We start from the raw sequence: 20,356 nt of genomic DNA, 5'->3' as shown, positions 1-20,356 counted from the left end.
AAGCACACGTCCTTCCTCGCTGACGGCCAAAAGCAAAGTGGGTGTATACAGACTGGGTGGGCAGGACTCCCACCTGTAGTCGGTAGTTAACGACATACTTCATCACCTTGTTTAAAGGTAAACAAACGGCTGTGTTCCAGCAGTGCTGAAGTAAATTCCTACTGTAACGGACCTCAGATCTGTATACTGTGTAGAAAAGAAGCGAGTTTTTCTGCCTTGTTACTATTATTCCCCGATACTAGGCAGGGTAGTCACCTACACAAAAACAAAAGAAGCGCTACCGTGATTTTTAAAATTTAAGCTGCTGCGCGAGTGGAAACTATAACTGTGTAATTACTTGGTAAGTTACTTATATGATAACTGATGTGAAATTGTCTGGCCATTACTGCCGAGCTGGTTGTTCCTGTCGAGACAAGAATGACTGCGCTGCCTCTCTGAACTTGCTGATACTAGAGTCTGAGGGGTACACAGACTCTAGTTTCTGCCGTATCTATCAGCATGCCCACATCCTTACACTGCTTGGGTGTGACATCGGACTGCTCAAAATCGAAAGGGACTGTTGAGTCGCGACAAAACTCGAGAAGTCTGTCTCTGTCCCGGATCAACTGGAGGATGGGTATTCAAGAATATACATCACAAAGTCCACTGAAGCATGAAGTCGAATTCTCTGATGGCATCGAGCACCGACCGTAATCATTTCCATCTTGAAAACGAGTCTGGTGAATCGGTTCAGAGGAGGAAAGTCCATGACCGGTCTCCAGCCACTACTCGTCTTCTCTACAAGAAAAGACGGCTGTAAAAATCCAGGAGGCCAATATGTCCCAACTTCTACAGTGCCTTCTTTAGCATTGCCTTCACCTCTTCCCATAAGGCGAGGACTGTTGGTGAGCTGGGAACTCATCTGGAAGCGGACCTGAACATTGGTGAGGGGTGGAGGGAACGTGAAGGTTTCCGCTCCTTATCACTGCCACGTTGCCCAAAGGTTCTGCAGATACTCCTCCCTCAATGGCAGCAGGTGGGGGAGGAATGCCATACCAGCATCTTCCCCCTTCTTCTTACCCTTGCCCCCTTTCCCAGGCTAGGCAGGGAGCTGAATGGAGCGCTGCCGCGCACCCTTCCTAGCAGGGGCAGAAGAAGACTGGGTGTTCTTGGCAGGGCCTTGGAAGCCTGGGAATTCCTGGAGGTCTTGACCACTGCCTGGTGAACAAGCAGATCGTATCTTCGATCCTTCGTCTGTCCACCAAGGTGTCCACTTCTCTAGGGAAGAGGCAAGCAGAACCCCGTACAGGTACGTTCCTGAGTGCCAATGCTAACTTGGAATCAATAAACCTGGTGACCTGAGTCAAGACAGCATCTCTCCTCTTCAGCACCAGGTTCACCCACAAGTTAGCTGTCTGGTGGGCTAGGTAGGGGATGGCTCTACCTCCAGACACCAGCCTCCTGAATGTAGCTTCTCCCTCAGAACTATGAGAACCCAAAGAGGAAGAAGTGACTTGGCCACTGCAAGACCAAAGATCTATTCAGGAGACCATCTGGAATGCTGCCATGGTAGTCGATTCCACTGAATTGTCCTGTTCATATAAAAGAGAATTCACCTGGTCCAAGACCTCTACGGCAAGTGGCAACCATGGCAAGCCCATTGAGACTTTGGATTCTTTTGGAAAGTTTTGATGGGTGACAAGTCCACAAGGAAAGCAGAAAGCCATAGTCTCTACCTAGAGATCGTTGAACTGCCATGTCAAACGGGCGATCTCCGAAAATTCCACCCGAGTCCCCTGGTGATCTCTCTACCTTTGAGCATACAACCGGTCCGGTTCGCAGACCGAATCTGAAACGTATGCTTCCATGGCCCTAAGCCTGTCTGGTCCCCGATTCCCGGAAAAAAATTCCGAGGAGGTGGAGGGGACAGGTGAGATATAGCTTACACCCTAACCATACCTATCGGGGTCAAAGCTCTGGCAGGTAAGGCCATGGGTGGTCATCAACCTGTGGTGACAACAGATGTACGGGTCTGGGAGAGCAATCCCGTTCACGCAAACGTGGAAGGGGGCTGACCCAAAGACGTGCTATGGTTTCTTAAAAGCTGAGGCCTCTACAGTAGAAGAAAACTGGGCAGGGCATCTCCACTTCCCTTCCCCAGATGACAGGACTAGTAGGCCAGCGTCACCATTCAGGGACCGTTGCACCGTTCCCATACGGAAGCAAAAGGGAGTGGGCAGGGGGTGAGTGACTGCTTACACCCACTGAACTGACTTTTTCTCACTGGGTAAAGCCTGGGTCCGTAGACCAGGAACCCTTACCAGACTGGGAAGTATTCCCAGGCCAGTACCATTGTATGGGGGTTCCATGGAATCCTGGGAAGCAGTTGTTCCCATGCCAGTTGGACAAACTGAGAGCTGCAGCACTGGTACTACTGCTAGCGAGAGATCCCGTTGCCTTCTCCGTGGAAGAAGGTTGGCCATCAGGAGCCCTGGAGGACTTCTTCCTCCACTTGCTAGCTTTAGAAGAAGAAGGGAGATGACAGCATACGACGAAGATGAAGGTGAAGATGGACTGTTACTGGCTCGGAAAGGTGAATTCCTGGGACCAGTACCAGTGTAACAGAGGTCCATGGAACCCCATGCAATGGTAGACGGACCCTTACCAGTCTGGGAAGGTGAATTCCTGGGACCAGTTCCAGTGACTAGGAGGATAAACGGGTTTGTTTAACCATATGCACCTATTCCCCCACGACACAGGGGTCTGTGGAATCCCATGTACCTGTTGTTCCCATGACATGGGGGTCTGTGCAACAATAAAAGAATCTTTACCGTCCCAGGAAGGTGACTTCCCGGAACAGGTACAGGTGACACAGGGTTCCATGGAAGCCCATGCAACGGTTTCGTGTCTGTAGATAGATTGGGAGAGCAGCTTTCTTCTTCCACTGCTTGCTAGCTTTGGAAGAAGGGGAAGGAGTGACAACACATGACAAAGATGAAAGCAAAGATGACGATGATAATTCTTGATTCTTCTTCTACTTCTACTGCCGGTCCGTCAATTTTCTGGGACCCTTCTCTCTTTAAGGGACCTTACTGGTGTCATGGGATCCATGGAACCCCAGGCAGCAGTCTTACCGGTCCAGGAAAAAAGATCGTGGGACCAGTATAACACTCTAGTGCTATAAGCAACGGAAGCTCCCATGCAATAAGCATTCTCTCTTGCTATAGGCATCGGAAGTTCCTGTGTTACAGGCAGCGGTCGTTGCAGGAACCACAGACAAGAGATCGGGTATCCTTCCCAAGTTCCTCGGGCTCCACAATATCTGAAAAAAGTCGGGTTAACTAGGAGGCAATTTCCCTTCGCCCCGAAGAGGTAATTCTCCCTCCGAGCAAATGGAGACTGATAAAGAGAAGTCAAACCGGTCGACCCTTCCCCTTATGTTGGCTCTCTACGAAGAAGCAGTGGGAGACATTGAAGGAGAAAACCATTCCCCTAGGAGTAGCAACGGCAGGTAGAAATTCGTCGTGGGCAAGAAGAAAACAAGAGAGGATTCCCTGCGTCGTTGACGGAGAATTGTAATCAGATGACACCAGAGAAACCTGCTTCTCTCTCTCCCCCTCCTGGCCAAACTTCACTCATCATTCGAAGGCAAGACAACACTCACAACATGGACTAACCAACTGCAATCATGCTTCCTGCGTGACGCACACAAAGTATGAAGTCACTCTAACAAGGCTATAGCAAGTTAGGGGTTTGCATTATAGATATAATGCAAAAAAGGATTCACTACAACGAGGTCATAGATCTACTGTAACGAGGTGAGAAACCGGTTTAGGTTCATTACCAGGGAAAAGTCCAAAAATCACAATTTTTGAAAGTAAATTGTATCTTTCCTAACTATACAAAGCTGAGGTCCTTTGCATTAGGAATTACTTTCAGGCGTAGGCTGGAAATGGCCGTTGAACTCCTGAGCAAGGTGGTTAGGCAGCAGCTACCACCAGGTAGGCGGGAATACCTGCCTGCCCAGATGTAAACATTCCAGTTTGCCTTTCAATCCAGGTTCAGATTGAGGGGTGGCATGAGGTGGGCATAATATATAATGTAAAGGACCTCAGGTTTGTATAGTTAGGAAAAAGGCAATTGTGATTTGTTCCAACACGATATATAAACCGTTGGTCCTTTACATTAGGAAGACTCACTGGTTGGAGGGAGGAATCTGAGCAAGTCTCCTGAACTGACTGGAGTTCTGCACACCTGGGCTACTCCTCCTGGTCGAAAGAGCGAGGAGTAGTACCCAAGCCTCTGACATATTGATCGGAGTGTAGGAACTGCAAGATCAAAGGTCAGATACTGGACCTTTTCGCATGAGTGAGGAAACGTGACTCATACGAAGTAGTCTGGAAGAATCTTGAGAGTCGGAGGCAGTAAGGAAAAGCTGAGATAGGGTTTCCCTCATTGCCAGACTCTCCTTCCTCCCCTTGCTAGAGAAAGGAGCAGAACTGCTTCAATGATTCTAGAAGAAAAACAGAACGGGTGCTCGATGTGTAGTCTGACCGCATCAGTGCCAGGTCCAGCACATGTTGGTTCGAGTCCTATTCTCATCCCGAAGGAGGGGAAGTAGAAGGACGTGGAAGGAGGAGGAAGAGAGGCCAGTCACTCTTGGTATCCTTCTCACTTCCAGAACCAACACCTTAGGCAAGATGCTACTCATCCTCTTGAAGGAGCCAGGTAAGAAAACACAACTTGTTGAGCAGCCACCACAGGGCCAAGGAAAAAAGGTTCCAAGGGCCTGTGGGCAAGACCACAGGAAGACAAGAGTGTGGTCTATGAGACCATGTCTTGCTTCCAGCCCGACGGAAACTTTCGGAGTGCGAGAGATGGACCAAGCCATCGGCTTCGTGAGCTCTCTTGTAGAAGGTACCGGTATCGTCATCGTCAGCAGCCAAGTACCTCCTTCGATCGCTTCACGAAGCCGGGAGGAAGATGTGTCCTTTGACACTTCTTCCTTGGGAGAGACAGTACTAGCGAAAATGTCAACGACATCCAGGTTAGGAGTGTCGAGCCTTTCGGAAAGTACCACAGCTCCCTAAAAGACAAAGTAACGAATGATCTGGATCATCGATACAAAGTCCATGGAGGAGGGGAAAAAGGACGACTCGAACCTGACAATAGATGCCGAAGGATTCGGAGTCCACCTATGACATCCGAGAAGGAATCAAGGTACTAATCCCCTTCACCTGTTCTTCCATCTTCTTTGCCAAGGCCAGAGCAAGATGAGAGATGGTCCTATCCTACGAGAGATGGAACATCTCTATCTGATGACTCTTGTAAGGGCTTGTGCAGCATGGGACAGGAACCCTAAACGAGAGTCACATGCCACCCAGGGAACAGTTCCCTGGGACAGCAAGACCGAAGAAGCTTCTCATCCGTAGCTAAATCTTGACTGAGGAGAAGAAGACTACTTCAGATAGAAGACTAGGTAGCAAGGGTCTATATTCTTCACAAATGAAAGGGAAAGAAGCAACCCTCGGCAGAAAAGACAAGGAAGTCCAGACTTGAAGAGCGACTCTGACCCGAGAAGGAGTTCCGCAACGACACCCACCAGTGAAGACCACTCCAGTCCCTGGGAGTGTTGCAGAGGACTTCAAGAGATATCCAGCTATAGCCACTGCCGCTCTGCGAGAAAGCCTATGCTTGCAAGGGAAGCTGGAAGGTCTCCCAGTCCTGAACGCACCGGGATGTATTGCCCGAAGAACCGCTTCCTGTGTAGCTGCTACAGGAGGTTGGGTCAAACAGAACTCTTCTTGATGCCTTGGATATTAGGTCGGGGGAGAGGCGAAGTCTTCCAGCATTTGTCTGTAACTCCGGGTGAGCAATGATTGAGAACCCCTAGCGAAACAGACAAATACAGAGGGAAAAACGTACAGATCAAGCTTCCCAGAAAGACAGCATGCCTCGCAGTAGTGGCCCCTGGGTCTGGTATGAAAGAGCAAGAAAAAACTACCGACTCGTGCAGGGAGACAACAGATAAACGGTAGGGATTTCTCAGTCGAGCAATCTCTTTGTGAATCTTCGAGTGAGCAGCACGTTCCATCCCAATCACTCAAACCTGAGGCTAAGCTCGCCTGCCAATACATCCCCACTGGGGGTGCATCTGGCTGAGATGTCGAGTGCGCTATAGAACACTCGAGTACCTGAAAATGTCGACAGATGAAACAAGAGGAAAAAACGATTCCCTCTTGTTTGTTGACAAATGCCACTACTGTGGTTTGTTGTTCAACGAACCACTGAGTGTCACAAAACTCATCCTGAATTCTCGGAAGGCCAGAAGGCTGCCTTGAGCCCCGGATGGTGATGAGAAGGTACTAATCGTCTCGGTCACACAAATTCAAGACAAAGTATTACATGTGTGCGCCTATTCCTCGACTGGTGAATCGGTAAGTAGACACACGATGTGAGGGGAATATGCAAGCATATTCGAAGGTTCCTTCAATCAGGCATTAGCCTAACTCCTTCCTCACACTTCGAAGAGGAAAGAAGGACGGAGGAATGGAAGCAGACTTCCATTCTCCACCATAGGGAAGCTTCTGCAAGATGACAAGATACCGAGACAATTAGCTCTAGCTAGGCTGGCATTTCCTGAATCAGGAGCACGGGAGAGGAAGCAGGATGAAAAGAATTGCCAAGACCTAAGGGAAATAGTTACTTCTCCTGAAGAAATCCATTCCCAGGTCTCAGCAATGTCGCTGCCAGCTCCAGAGACTTGATAAGTGTCATTTCATTTCATGCAGGAATCTGCAGTAAGAGAACTTCCCGGTCGATACTTCTTTCTCTCTTTCCTTCTTTCCTCCTCCCATATGGGAAAGAGGGTGGAAAGATATACTGTTATGTGCACTTTCCTAGAAGGATAGGAGAGGCTATGTTCTGCAATCTTCTATCGAAGCCTGGGACTTCTTAGGAGTTGAGGGGGGGCTGGCTTGAACTCAAGGTCGAGTCCAGATGACTAAGACCAAAGGTCTTGGCCATTGTCCAAAGGACAAGGCAGTGCCCTGGTACGAACCTTGATTACCGACGTATCTGGCAAATCTCTGCAAGAGAAAGGCAGAACTAAGTAAAGGTTCGTTCCTAAGGGTCGAGCCAACTCAGGACTTACGAAACCGGAGATCCACATTGGGACAAAGTCCTTCTTCTTAGCACCAGAATTGCCTACAGAACTGCAGTTGGCCAGACCCTATGAGACAAGAAGAATTTGTATTCTGTCAAGGCAGGGGAGAAGCTTGGTGTCTCAACCTGAATGAACTCCTTCTACAAAGAAAAGAATTCATCTGGTTGAGAATGCTCTCAAAAGCCAGGACTGCGGTGGCCCCCAACACTCTCGGCCCCTTGGGAACTGCAAAGGTTGCGAGTGATGAAGATTATTCATTGGGGGAGTCGCAGTCCTGTCCTAGGGAACCTTGCGCTGATGAATCGGCGCAAAGTTATCTGAAAAACGAGGGCGATTGCAACTTGAAGAGGAAGACCCTCGCTGCTTCCAAAGCGTGAAACTCCTGTACCTCTCTCCTTGGAGGGAGCCTTTAGAAATCCCATGAAACCCTCCTCAGCTACCTGGTTGTACTACAAGACAATCAAGGGACCGACACCCAAAGCACGCCAGGAAGTCGAACTCTGAAGAGCTCTCTCTGTCCGTCTTGCGCCTCTCGGAACAACCGAGAGGAAAAGAGAACAGATGAGGAGAAAGAGTACCCCTACCTGTCCTGCCAGTAAGACCAGCAGGAGAGGTGGACCGTGAGCGATAATCAACCAAAGGAGATTACTGCTACAAGTGGGAAGAAGAGCGCTTATGCCGTGGCAAAGCGCTTTCCTGGGAAGAGCAAAAAGTTCACTCGAACAGAGCCGAGAATCCGATTTGGAAAAAACCAAGTGGGGCCGAGCCGAGGCGATCACGCAAACGCGATCCAGACTGGGAGGTTTGTGGTGGACTGGAGGCAGGCAGGGCAAGCCGAGCCAAGCCGAGCCAATCACGCGAACACAATTGGAACTGGACAGGGTGGAACTCGTCTGCCCTGAACTATTCCTAGTTTCCCTAACTCTAAATTCCTTCGAGGTCGAGGCCCCTGAGAAGAAGGTTCAAAGGGGAATTCTGTGTCTGCTATCCTCCATGCTCAAACCCTAAGATTCAAGACACAAGTATGAAACCCAGCCAAGCAACTGAAGCAGCTGGCGGACAGCATCGAGACACCTGTGTGTCTCGGCACTTTCTCTCGTCCTTTGCCTCTCATCAGGAGAGCGCTCATGATTCATAGAATTCAAGCTACCCACGAGACTCCCAAAACTTGGGAGCGGCTGCTTTCAGTTTCCTAAGAGATCGAAAGAGCCAGGCACAGAACTAGTCTTAGACGCAGACTTCCAAGACTGGCAACCTCAAGAGGCAGCCCCAAATGCCAGACCCACAGGAGAATGCCATTGGTTCCCGCCCCAACAAGAGAATGTCTCCCGGAAGAGAGTCGGTCCTTAGCAGGACTCAAAGGAAGAGTGTTTGAACCGACAGGATTGAGACACTCGGGGGGAGCGCTTGTAGTGCTGGCAGGAGGAGCTGAGACACCAGGGTGCCTTGGCCCTTTCTTCTCACACTGCTCCTGAACTGGGCCAGACCCCAGAGCAGGAGAATTCCATAGAATTTCAAGTCGGCTCCTGCCCAAAGCAGCCCCCATCTTAGAGGCGGAACCTCTTAGGACTCGGGTTCGCAAACCAAGGTCAGAGTGCCTGCGGTTCCCGAAACACAAAACCCAGGGCTATGCAAACCGGTTTCCTAATCCGAAGGTCAGAAAGAGCCAACGAGAGACCCACTGCCTCCTCGGAATGAGTCAGTCCCTAGACATCCAAGGGCATCAAGGGGAAGAAGCAGCCTTCCTCTCCTTCGGCCGACAGAGGTCTGTCCGATTCCTGGGACCCCCTTGGACCTCAGGAGAGGAAGGGAAGACACAGTAGAAGACAAAATCAAAGATAAGATGAAGATGACGGCTACTTCCACAGGGCAACTTCCTTCACCTCCACTTCGACATCTACCGGATGGTGGACATGAAACATTGTAACCTCCAGGGCAGTCAGGCAGGAACACAACGGAAGCGGCCCAGGACACCACCACCTGGAGAAACAGTAGGCATGATCAGGACAGCTGATGAAGGAGCTACGGCAGCGGTTCAGAAGGCAGGAGCTACTGCAACGGCCTGGAATGTCACATGAAAGTCATCAACAGCAACAGGAACGATCAGGACGGCTGCGGCAGGAGACCAGGAAGAGCTGCCCAGAGACTGTCTGTTAACAGGAGCATAACACAGGGAACACCAGGAGCAGATGGACCACAGATAAGCCAGAGGCATTGCCACAGGATACATGAAGGCCAGCTCGATCCACATCGGAACAGAGTCAGAACGATGGGGAACTATGTCATCCAGCCAGGTATTGTGGTCGCAAGTAACACTGAAGACCAGATATCCCCTGAGATATCCAGCCAACTACTGCTATGTATGCGATGCTCACTGTCAACCTGAAAGAAAAAGTAAAGATTTGAAGCACGAGGGGAAATCGAGAGGAGGCACAAGAAGAGGTTGCCCGACTCCTCTCAGCACTCTTAGCCCGACGAGCGAGCCAAGAGAGCTTAGAGAGAGACCTCTACCGAGAAGGAGAGATAAGGAAGAACCTACGGGAGAGAAAAGGGGCGTGGAAGCGTAACTTCAACCTCCCACCCCCCCCGCAGCTGCAAGCAATATCCATATGTAAAGACCAAAGGTTAGTATTCATGTAGAAACAAACAATAACCGATAGTTTTTCACATGATTTTCACTAATCTGCCAAACTGTGACACAAATGTTACTAGCCTACTATAGCTTCCCAATTTCTAAACTAACTTCCCAGTAGGAATCCAAATCAAGTTAGGTTGGGAGGACAGGCTCGGCACCCTTAGTGTGTTAAGCCTCAGTATGAAATTCTTTATTAAAAATTTTACATAAAAAATTATACTGAAAACCCCAAGAAAAATCCTCATTTACAACATTTTGGTTTATTTTTAAGGTGTTTCAGGATACTTAGGGGTGCTTAGTGACCTAGTTAGATATACTTGAGAACTGTTTTTTCAGCTTAAAAAATAACAATTTTTAAAGTAAATTGTATTTTTCCTAACTATACAAACCCGAGGTCCTTTACATTAGGGATTACTTTCAGGCGTAGGCTGGAAACGGCCATTGAACTTCAAACAAGGTGGTTAGGCAGTTAACTACTGTCCGGGAGGCGGAGTACCGCCTGCCCGGATGTAAACATTCCAATTTGCCTTTGGCCCAGGTACAGATTGAGGGGTGGCATGAAGGTGGGCATAAAGTGTAAAGGACCTCGGGTTTGTATAGTTAGGAAAAATACAATTTACTTTAAAAATTGTTATTTGTTCCAACACAATATACAAACCTCGGTCCTTTACATTAGGAGACTCACTGATTGGAGGGAGGAATCTGATAAAGTCTCTCTGAACTGACTGGAGTTCACCACCTTGTCTTCCCTTCCTGGTCGTGAGAGCGAGGAAGGGAAAAACTACCTCTGACAAAAGATCGGGTTGTAAGAAACTCAGGATCAGTTGTCAGACTTCTGGGTCCCTTTGCATGAAAGAGGAAACGTCAGTTCATGAAAAGTAGGCTGGGAAGAATTTGGCGTCGGATGACAATAAGGCAAATACAAGCATTGGGTTTGTCTCATAGTCATGGTCTCCTTCCTCCCCTTGCAAGAGGAAGGAGTGGGGTTGCTTCTATTAACCTGAAGGGAAATAGAACAGGAGCTCCTGTTATGTGCTTACCTGCCTTGATCGCCAGATCCAGCTTGCAATGGCACGCTCCTGCCCCGTGGGAAGAGAGCCAGGATGGGGAGAAAGAAGAGAGGCCAGTCACTCCACATTCATTCTCCCAATCACAACCGTACAACTTAGGCGAGATGCAACCTGTCCTGTTAGAGGAGCTGGATAAGCTACACAACTTGTTGAGCAGCCACCACAGGACCCAAGGAAAAAGTGTCCTAGGACTTGTGTGCAACATCCCGGAGGTAGAAGGAGGTGAAGGTAGTCTGTTGGGACCACACACCCGCCTTCAGCACCTGTGATACTGACATATTCTTTCGGAATGCGAGGGACGGACCAATGCTGCGGACCTCGTGAGCTCTCGGATGAAGTGTACCGGTGTCGTCTTCTCCTGCAGCAGAGTACGCTCTCCTTATCGTCTCACAAAGCCAAAAAGAGATGGTATTCTTGGACACTTCTTTCTTGTTCGAGCCAGTGCTAACGAAGAGTCGTTGACACTCAGGCCTGAGGTGCCGAGTTCTCTTCAGATAGCACCGCAGCACTCTAACAGGACACAGTAGCATCTCGTCTGGATCATTACCTACAAAGTCCTCTAAACCGTGAAGGTGAACCAGGGAAGGAAGGGTTCTGAGTCTTCGCCACGAAATCCGGGATGAAATCGAGCGTAACTAATCCCCATCCCCTGGAGTGTTTAACATCAAAGGAAAGTCCGTGAAGCTCGCCAACTCTCTTCGCCAATGCCAGGGCAAGCAAGAAGACGGTCTTGAGGGTCAGATCCCTGTCTGACAACTCTAGTAAAGGCTCAAATGACGGTGCACGAGTCAGGCTCTTAAGACGAGAGTCACATCCCACTCAGGGGCCTGAGATCCCTGGGTGGGCAAGACCGTTCAAGCTTCTCATGAGTAGAGAAATCTCGAAGGAGGAGAAGATGTCTACTCCTTTCAGCTGTAAGACTAGGCCGAGTGTGGCGCGGTAGCCTTTTACAGCTGAAACGGAAAGAAACTTCTCTCAGTGAAGGAAGACGAGGAAGTCCACGACCTGCTGAACAGTATCTCCGACTGGAGAGATACCTCTTCGACAAAACCAACCACAGAAGACGGACCACTTTGCCTGGTATACCGCTGCGGAGGATCTTCTGAGGTATCCTGCCATCTCTGTTGCTGCGCAGCGCGAAAAGCCTCTCGCTCGCAAGAGATGGTGGATAACCTCCAGCTGTGAAGACACAGGGAATGCACTGCCAGGTGGAACTGCTCTGCATGAGGTTGACGCAGGAGGTTGGGCAAGGGGGGAATCTCTCTTGGCGCCTCAGAGAGGATAGCTAGCAGGTCCAGGTACCAAACGGCCTGGGGCCATTTGGGTGCCACCAGAGTCATTCTGAGTGATCATCACTCGGCGAATCAGACAGAATGGGGGAAAGGTGTATGTGTCGAGATTGTCCCACGGGTGTTGGAATGCATCCTCCGCAGCGGCCCATGGGTCTGGCACAACAGAACAGAAGACCTGGAGCTTTCTGTTGTGCCGGGTGGTGAACAGATCGATGGCTGGACGCCCCCACAGATCGAACAGCCTTTCCGCTACTTCCTGATGGAGGGACCATTCGGTCCCTACCACCAGGCTCTGGTGGCTGAGCTTGTCTGCCACGACATTCCTCTTGCCTGGAATGTACCTGGCTGACAGCTCTACCAGAGTGAGCCACGGCCCACTCATGCACCTGCATCGTCAACTGATGAAGCTGTTGGGACACCAGTCCCCTGCTTGTTGACGTACGCCATTACCGTGGTATTGTCGCTCATCAGTACCACGAAGTGTCCCATCACTCGATCCTGGAATTCTTGGAGGGCCAGGAAGGCTGCCTTGCGTTCCAGGATGTTGATGTGAAGGTGCTCGTCGCCTCGGTGCCACACTCCCGAAGTCAGCAACTCCTCCAGGTGTGCGCCCCATCCCTCGGTCGATGCGTCCGAGAACAGAATCATGTCCGGAGGGGGAGTATGCAGGGATACTCGTATCAAGAGGTTCCTGTCGTCTAACCACCAGCGAAAGTCCTTTCTCACCTCCTCGGAAAGAGGGATGAGGAAGGACTGGGGGTCTTGGGACTGGGACCAATACTCCTTCATTCTCCACTGGAAAGACCGCAGGTGAAGACGCCAGTGAGGTACTAGCTTCTCCAAAGACGACAGGTGACCGATGACGACTTGCCATTGCCGAGCTGGCTGCTCCTGCCGTGACAGGAACAGCTGTGCTGCCTGCCTGAACTTGCTGTTACGAGAGTCCGAGGGAAAGACTTTCGCTGCCACTGTATCTATCAGCATGCCCAGGTACTTTATCCTCTGCTTGGGGGTGAGATCTGACTTCTCCAGATTTACCATGATCCCTAGATCCCGACAAAACTCGAGGAGCCGATCCCTGTCCTGTAGCAACTCGAGAGCTCGCCAGGACTAGCCAGTCGTCGAGATACCCCAGAAGACGTATCCCGTGCGAGTGGGCCCAAGCTGACATGAGGGAGAATACTCTCATGAACACCTGGGGAGCGGTCGAGAGCCCAAAACAGAGTGCCCTGAATTGGAAGACCGACTCCCGAGGACAAAGCGGAGGTACTTGCGAGAGGACGGATGAATGGGTATTTGGAAATACGCATCCTTCAGGTCCACCGTAAGCATGAAGTCATTCTCCCTGATGGAGGCCAGCACAGTTTGCGCTGTTTCCATCGTGAACTGAGTCTGGCAAACGAAACGGTTCAGGGGAGAGAGGTCTATGGCCGGTCTCCATCCCCCTGAGGCTTTCTCTATGAGAAAGACACGGCTGTAAAAGCCTTGAGACTGGTCTGACACGACTTCTACAGCACCCTTGCTCAGCATGGCTTGCACTTCTTGCTGTAGTGCGGTGTCCTTCGACGAACCTAGAACATAAGTCTGGAGATGGATCGGAGAGTAGGTGAGGGGAGGCCGAGACTCGAAGGCAGTGGAGATCCCTCCCGAAGGACATCCACTATCCAGGTCTCGGCTCCATGTCGCTGCCAAGTTGCCCAATGGCTCGACAGACAACCCCCCACCTTCGGCAGCTTTTGGGGGGAAACGCCGCCCCTAGCGTTTCCCCTTCTTCTTCTTACCCTTGCCCCCTTTACCGGCTTGGAAAGTGGGCTGAAAAGGGCAGGAGTGACCCCCCCCTTCTCGAGGAAGAAGAAGGCTGGGTGTTTCCTCCGGACCCCTTCGAAGACTGGGCCGAGGAAGTGCCAGCCTGGCCCAAAGACCTGGCCGCAGTGGAATGCGAAGACCTGGAGGTCTCTGCCACTGCCTGGTGGACAAGCCGGTCGCTGCCATCGGCACGGCGCTTGTCCACCGCGGCATCCACCAGCTCTCTGGACAAGAGAGAGGATGAGCCCAGCAACGGTCCATTCCGCAGGGCGACAGCTGACTCGGGACCTACAGACCTGGCATGACAGTACGGCATCCCTTCGCTTTAGCACGAGGTTCGCCCACAGGTTTGCAGTCTGGTGGGCGAGGTAGGAGAGAGCCCTACCTCCAGACTGGCACAGTCTCCCAAAGGTGGAGTCCTCCCCAGGTACAATAGCGCATGAGGAAGCAGCTGCCTTCGATACTGTGAAGGACCACAGATCGAGCCAGGAGACTGCTTGGAGGGCCGCCATGGCGGTGGCTTCCAGGGTTGCAGCTTCTTGCTGAGAGAGGGAGATGTTCTCTGCAGTCAATTGCTGCAACGACAGACCCGGATCCAGACGAGTCAGGTCCAGGTCAACCTGCTTAGTCAGAAACGCCTCTTCCACTGGAGTGTAGAAGCGCTTCTGTCGAGGCAGTGGAGAAGGAAGAAGCTTGTCCGAGCGGCTCGAACGAAGTGAACTGTCTTGCCCAGACACAAGACCGTTCACCTGATCGAGTACCCCCTCGGCAAGTGCGGACCACGGCAGCCCCACCGAAAGCCTTGGGTTCCTTCTTGGGTCCCCAGAAGGATTCGAGGCGCGACGGATGATCCACAGACGAGGCCGTGGTCCCTTCCCCGAGGTCATTGTGCTGACGAATCAGCGCGATAACCTCCATAAAAAGTCCTCTGTATTTTGGGGGTGTCCGCATCCTGGGGCAGAGGACCCTCGAGTCCTTCCAGAGTGCGGTCCTCCTGAACTACTCTCCCGCAGGAGGAGGGAGAACCTCGGCAGACCCCATGGACCTTCCTGAACTACGCGGGCATAAGACCTGGTCGAGCCGAGAACCGAGCCAGGTTCATACCCCACGCAGCAGATCTCTGAGGAGAACACTCCCCAGAGTTTCCTCTCTCCGACTCGCGCCCCTGGAAGAAACCGAAGGAGCGGAGGGGACAGGCGAGGAAGATCGGGCGCCCACTGGCTTTACTGGCAGAACCAGCAGAGGCAGTGGGCGAGAGCGGTCACCAACCCGCAGTGATGACAAGCCCCGGTCGAGGAGACTGCTTTAGCCCAGGTGAAGCAATCTCCCGAGGAGAGCGGAGCGGCTCGCGAGTCCAGCCGCGCACTCGCCTCCCCAAGCCAGGCTGGCCGCGCGGACGTGGCCGGGGACTGGAAAGAGTCGAACACGCGGCTGGCTGGCGCGAGCTTGCGCTGTCCTCTGGACGTGCCCCAGTCTTCTTCGAGGCTGGAGCCACTCGGGAAGACTGAGCAGGGGACCTCTTCCCCACCTCTCCTTGCGTTCGACCCCCTAACGGGCTGAAGCACTATCCCAGGAACCTGACTTGGCACCTGAAGGAGTGCCAGCAGGAAGAGACGGAGCACCTGCATGCCCGGCTCTTTCTCTCACTCCACGCCCTGGTCTGTACAGCGAGAAGTTTCTCCCATATCAGACTGGGGTACCCGGGTCTCCTTGGGGACCCGGGTACAGTACTCGGAGCAACTCGCGAACGAGTGTCCGACGCGGACTCGCTGGCCTTCGACGCAGGAAGTTTCTTAGGCACAGCGGGAGGAGTGCAGGCCTTTGTCTGCACGCCCTTGGCTCCAGGTGCCACTGGCCCGGAGGCCAGGGCGGTTCCCTGATCCGAGGATCGGGAAGAGCCGATGAGAGATCCCACTGCCTTCCCTGTGGAAGGAGGGAGACCCTTAGAAGTCTCGGTGCAAGGCTTCTTGGGGGGGGAGAGGCAGACTTCTTCTTCTTCGGCTGCGAAGCCTCGGAAGGAGAAGCGGAAGAAGCAGCAGACGAAGACAACGATGATGACGAAGACGAAGATGAAGATGACGACACCTTCCTAGACCTCTTCTTCTTCTTCTTCTTCTTCACCATCTGCTTCAGGGATGCCGTCAAGTCCCCAAGACAGGAGAGCGAGGCCACAGACTCAGGAACAGCAGGAGGGGCTGCAGCAGAAGGCACATCCCGGGCAGTGACTGCGGAGCTCGAGCCAGCATTTGCCTGGGTGGAGAGAGCCATGCGTCGGCCAGGAACAAAAGTGGGCGGGGCCGGGAATGCAGGCGCCGCCCCTCCTGCGTGGATATTCAAGTCAGGCCGCGCTAGGGTCAATGGGATGGGGACTGGAACAGACGAAGGGCCAGGCTGGAAAGTCAGACGAGGAACAGAAGTCGTGGACAGGCCAGGGTCAGCAACAGGGGCAGCGACAGTCACATACGGGTATGATGACGTCACCATGCAGGCGGGGCTAGCACGCGTGAAAGGAGCCAGGAAGCCAGGAGGCAGTGGAACAGCGTGTTGCAACACGGGTGACGCCGACACTTGGGTGTCTAGATGCGATGCAACTGACTCCGGAAGCTGAGCAAACCTCGACATGGTGACAGCCGTAGTAGTGACTGTCGTTGCCGAGTGAGTCGTACCTGGAGCGGGGGGCAGAGGAGCCAATCCCTCCAGTGACGTGCCAGGTAGGCCCAGGTGTAGCCAGGATGAACTTGGAATCAACGCCTGGCTATCCAGCCCGAGACCTGAAGCGAGAGTCAGGTTAGTACAGGAAGCCTCTACCCGCTCCGGAGGACAAAACTCCCCTCTGGTATAGGAAGAGACCTGAGAGAGGATGTCCCGGTTCAGCTCTCCCCGCGCCCTTCCACAAACGATGAAACGAAAGAGGAAGGGGAGGGGGAGTCCTCACCCGAGGGAGAGGGAGCAAGCAGGGGAAGTTCGCCAGGAGGGAGAAACGAGCCCGACACATTCGCCACCAATGGAGTCGTCGGGGGCGTATTTCCCTCGGATGACTCCCTGGTAGGCTTACAATGGTAATGTCTCCTCCCCTCGAACTTCCCCCATTGCTCGGAGGACAAAGAACAACACTCACTACATGGGTCGTCGCGTGAACACACATGCCCCCTGCAAGATGTACAGAGGGCGTGTGGGTCCACGTCGACTCTAGATCTAAAAGAGTTGCACTTTTTACCCCCTACCCCAGGACACACACGCTGGGGATAGGAAGGTTTGGATGGTTTCTCCATTACAAAACAAAAAGAGTAAATTTCCCACCAATTCAGTAGAAAAGAAAGCTGTCAGGCAGAGAGCGGCGAAGAACAACGTCCGTGCGCTACGACGGCTGAAAGCAAATTGGAATGTTTACATCCGGGCAGGCGGTACTCCAGCCTCCCGGACAGTAGTTAACTGCCTAACCACCTTGTTTGAAGTTCAACGGTCATTTCCAGCCTACGCCTGAAAGTAATCCCTAATGTAAAGGACCTCGGGTTTGTATATTGTGTCAGAACAAATATTCTTTTACTAGTTTTTCTCCACATTCACTTAGAAAATCCTCATCTGACACAGTCATGCCCTGGGGCACAATGACTGCATGACAGGCCATGCCCTAACACGCATCTGCAATGAAACTGGAAGTGTAACATGTCAAAATCACCACCCATGATTATAAAGAAAAAAAGTTATGGTAAACCTGAAGACTACTACCAAGGCCTGGTTCCTGCCAGTTGGCGAGACCAGAATATTTTCAGTTTTTTGTTCAAGATGATCTCTTTTGTTTAAGATATTTACTGTCTTTTGTTTAAGACATTTACTGTCTTTTGTTAATGTTTATTATATTTACTGTATTTTGTTTATATTTCTACATTCATCCCCAAGGGGCTGGTACTAAATGCAGCACCCATTTTGTACGGAAACTGACAGTCACTGAGCCAGAGGGTAGAAACGTAGTCTTCCATTTTACCTTAATTTTGAATTACAACCAATATTCAAATGCCAAAGCCTGCCCTATACCCTTAAGCCTAACCTACCCTTACAGGCCTGGGTGGACTCAAATTCACCTTGACGAAGAAAGTGGAAAGAAAATTGGTCAAAATCAAAACTTTAATAAAACCAGTTCAGTGAAACAAACAATAATTAAGACAATAATGACTCCTAACCTAACCTAACCTGGTTCTGAGCTTAACCTAGCCCAAGAGACCTGGGTAGGCTTCAATTTGCTTAACCACACAAAATGGAAAACCAAATTGGTCAAAATGAAACCCAGAAACTTAGAGGTAGAACTGTGGAGTTGCTCCGCATTGGGTGTTACCTCGGAAAACGACTTCTCCAATAGTATTTTGGTTGCTTATTAACAATTTACCGTTATTTTATTTTTGGTCGACTGTAATTAACCTGTAATTAACATCAGAACTGATATGTTTTATATGCCGGCCATCCTGGAATACCATTGCGCATGCACAGTTATAGAGGAGCTTTCACAGTTATAGAGGAGCTTTTGGTAAAAAGTGGAGGAGTTTCCTGCACCGGGGGGTCCCTCCGACCCTCGGCTAAGTAAAAGGCCTGCTAGGTTAGGTTAGGTTAGGGTACGTTAGTTTAGCATAGCTCCTTTTATAATAGGTTTCCTTAGCCAATCCCTTCTTGGACATACGGCTCCCTAATGACCTGCGCATGCACGAGCCATTCCATGACAACGCGGCAGTCCGGTCTTTACCCCGTTTCCAAAACCTCGTGGTCCCAGAGTGCCCCCAACAATTTTGGGTAGATATGAGGGTAATAATAATTTGGAAGACAATGAACACCAACACCTCCCTCATCGGCAACACTAAAAGCATAGGAAAAGTCAATTGCCCAGGCAAGAGTCCGTGCGGAGTTACCCTGTAGCTCTACCCTGACATAAAAGCAGTTTCATGAAACGAAGATGATGCTTGAAAGCCAAAGCATTATTTAAATAACGTAAATAACAGTTTAAGTCAATTAAATATGGCTTCAATGACGAGGACATAGCGTTGGTCTTCGTAACTAATTTAAGTATATTTAACCTAAATACTCAAATTTAACGCGATTTTCTTCACTCAAAATTAACTTCGATCACTGATTGGCATCGTTTGAACCTTCAGCGTTATTTAAATACGATTTACATGGAGTAAATGACCGTTTAATTCGATTAAATAACGCCTTGACTAAGCCTGACCATCTACCCTTCACCTTCAAGCGCCGGGAAATGCCTCACTTCATTCAGCCATATTTAACTCAAACTCTACATTTTAACACAATTTTTCACTCACGAATTCAACCTCAGTCATCGATTTACCTCGGGCGACCTTCAATTCGATCATTCAGTCAGTATTTCCGGGCCAAATTGATCGGTTTCTGTGATTACTTTTTCGGCGACGACTAAATCGACATTTTTTTTTTTGTTTACATTTGGTCGGGAACTTTCCACCCGAGATGATTAGGTCGTTTGTTTGAGTCGTTTTTGGGTTAATAATGACGTTTTTTTAACATTTTATATTGGTATGAATTTAATAAATTTAATTATGTTACATTAATTTAATATAGAATTTAGTTGTTTTACTTAAAATGTGATTAATGCGGCATTTTTGGCGAATTAACTCATTTCGTACCGTAATTGTGTATCGCGAAATACTGGCTTATTAGTTGTTAATGGGTTAACAAGAAGGCTATTTAACATTTTAAATTAATTTAATGCTGTAAATATGATATACTACGTAATTTTAATATAAAGTTCAGTTATTTTACATATGTAATAATACAGTTGTGGCGATTTACTTATTTTCTACCGTACCCAATACATTCCCGTCCGAGTAAGAGTGTATCGCAAATATCGTAACGTTTTACTTAATTGTGGGTTAATATTAACGTATATTTTCACATGTGATTCGTCGGAAATTTTAGCCTCCGACGCACTAGTTCTTAGTCACAAAGATGGATCAGGGGACAGGGTTAGTCCACTTCTGACCAAAATAAGGACAATCTCGCGCATGACGTCGTGTGGCCGTTTGGTGTCAAGTTAAAGAATGGTCATCAGTCATAACCAGAGTGAAGAACAAACATCAGTCCTTTCAACGACGAGACCAGTTCTAAACAGAAACATCTCTTCTGAGAGAAGTCAAATGAGAAAATATGAACAAGTAATAAAATAGCCACTTTCATAATAAAGCTTTAAAAAGTTTTACTTGATTTCTAGTTTCTTTTTACTTTCGTTATACAACATAAAATTTAAACAAATTGAATGACTGGTGATTTTAAGACTCATTAAAAATAAATATATGTAATATTTTTTAAAAGTTTTACTTGAAGTTTCAGACAACATAAAATTTAAACAGAATTTTCTAATCCTTTTTTATGTTGAATGATGTGGGTT

The 20,356-nt window shown here is 50.0% G+C and overlaps 1 protein-coding gene across 1 annotated transcript in view; it reads right to left on the bottom strand.

Annotated features, from left to right (window-relative positions):
- Positions 1–19,419, bottom strand: part of LOC136835901 (zinc finger protein 568-like) — a 31,091-nt gene extending 11,672 nt beyond the window's left edge. The window contains exon 1 of the mRNA XM_067099768.1: positions 19,283–19,419. The gene's annotated coding sequence lies outside the window, so the exon portion shown is untranslated. The remainder of the gene's footprint in view (positions 1–19,282) is intronic.
- Between the last annotated feature and the right edge of the window lie 937 nt (positions 19,420–20,356).

The sequence above is a fragment of the Macrobrachium rosenbergii genome, chromosome 55, assembly GCF_040412425.1.
Source record: "Macrobrachium rosenbergii isolate ZJJX-2024 chromosome 55, ASM4041242v1, whole genome shotgun sequence".
Lineage (NCBI taxonomy): Eukaryota > Metazoa > Arthropoda > Malacostraca > Decapoda > Palaemonidae > Macrobrachium > Macrobrachium rosenbergii.
This window is presented reverse-complemented; position numbering and strand designations above follow the sequence as displayed.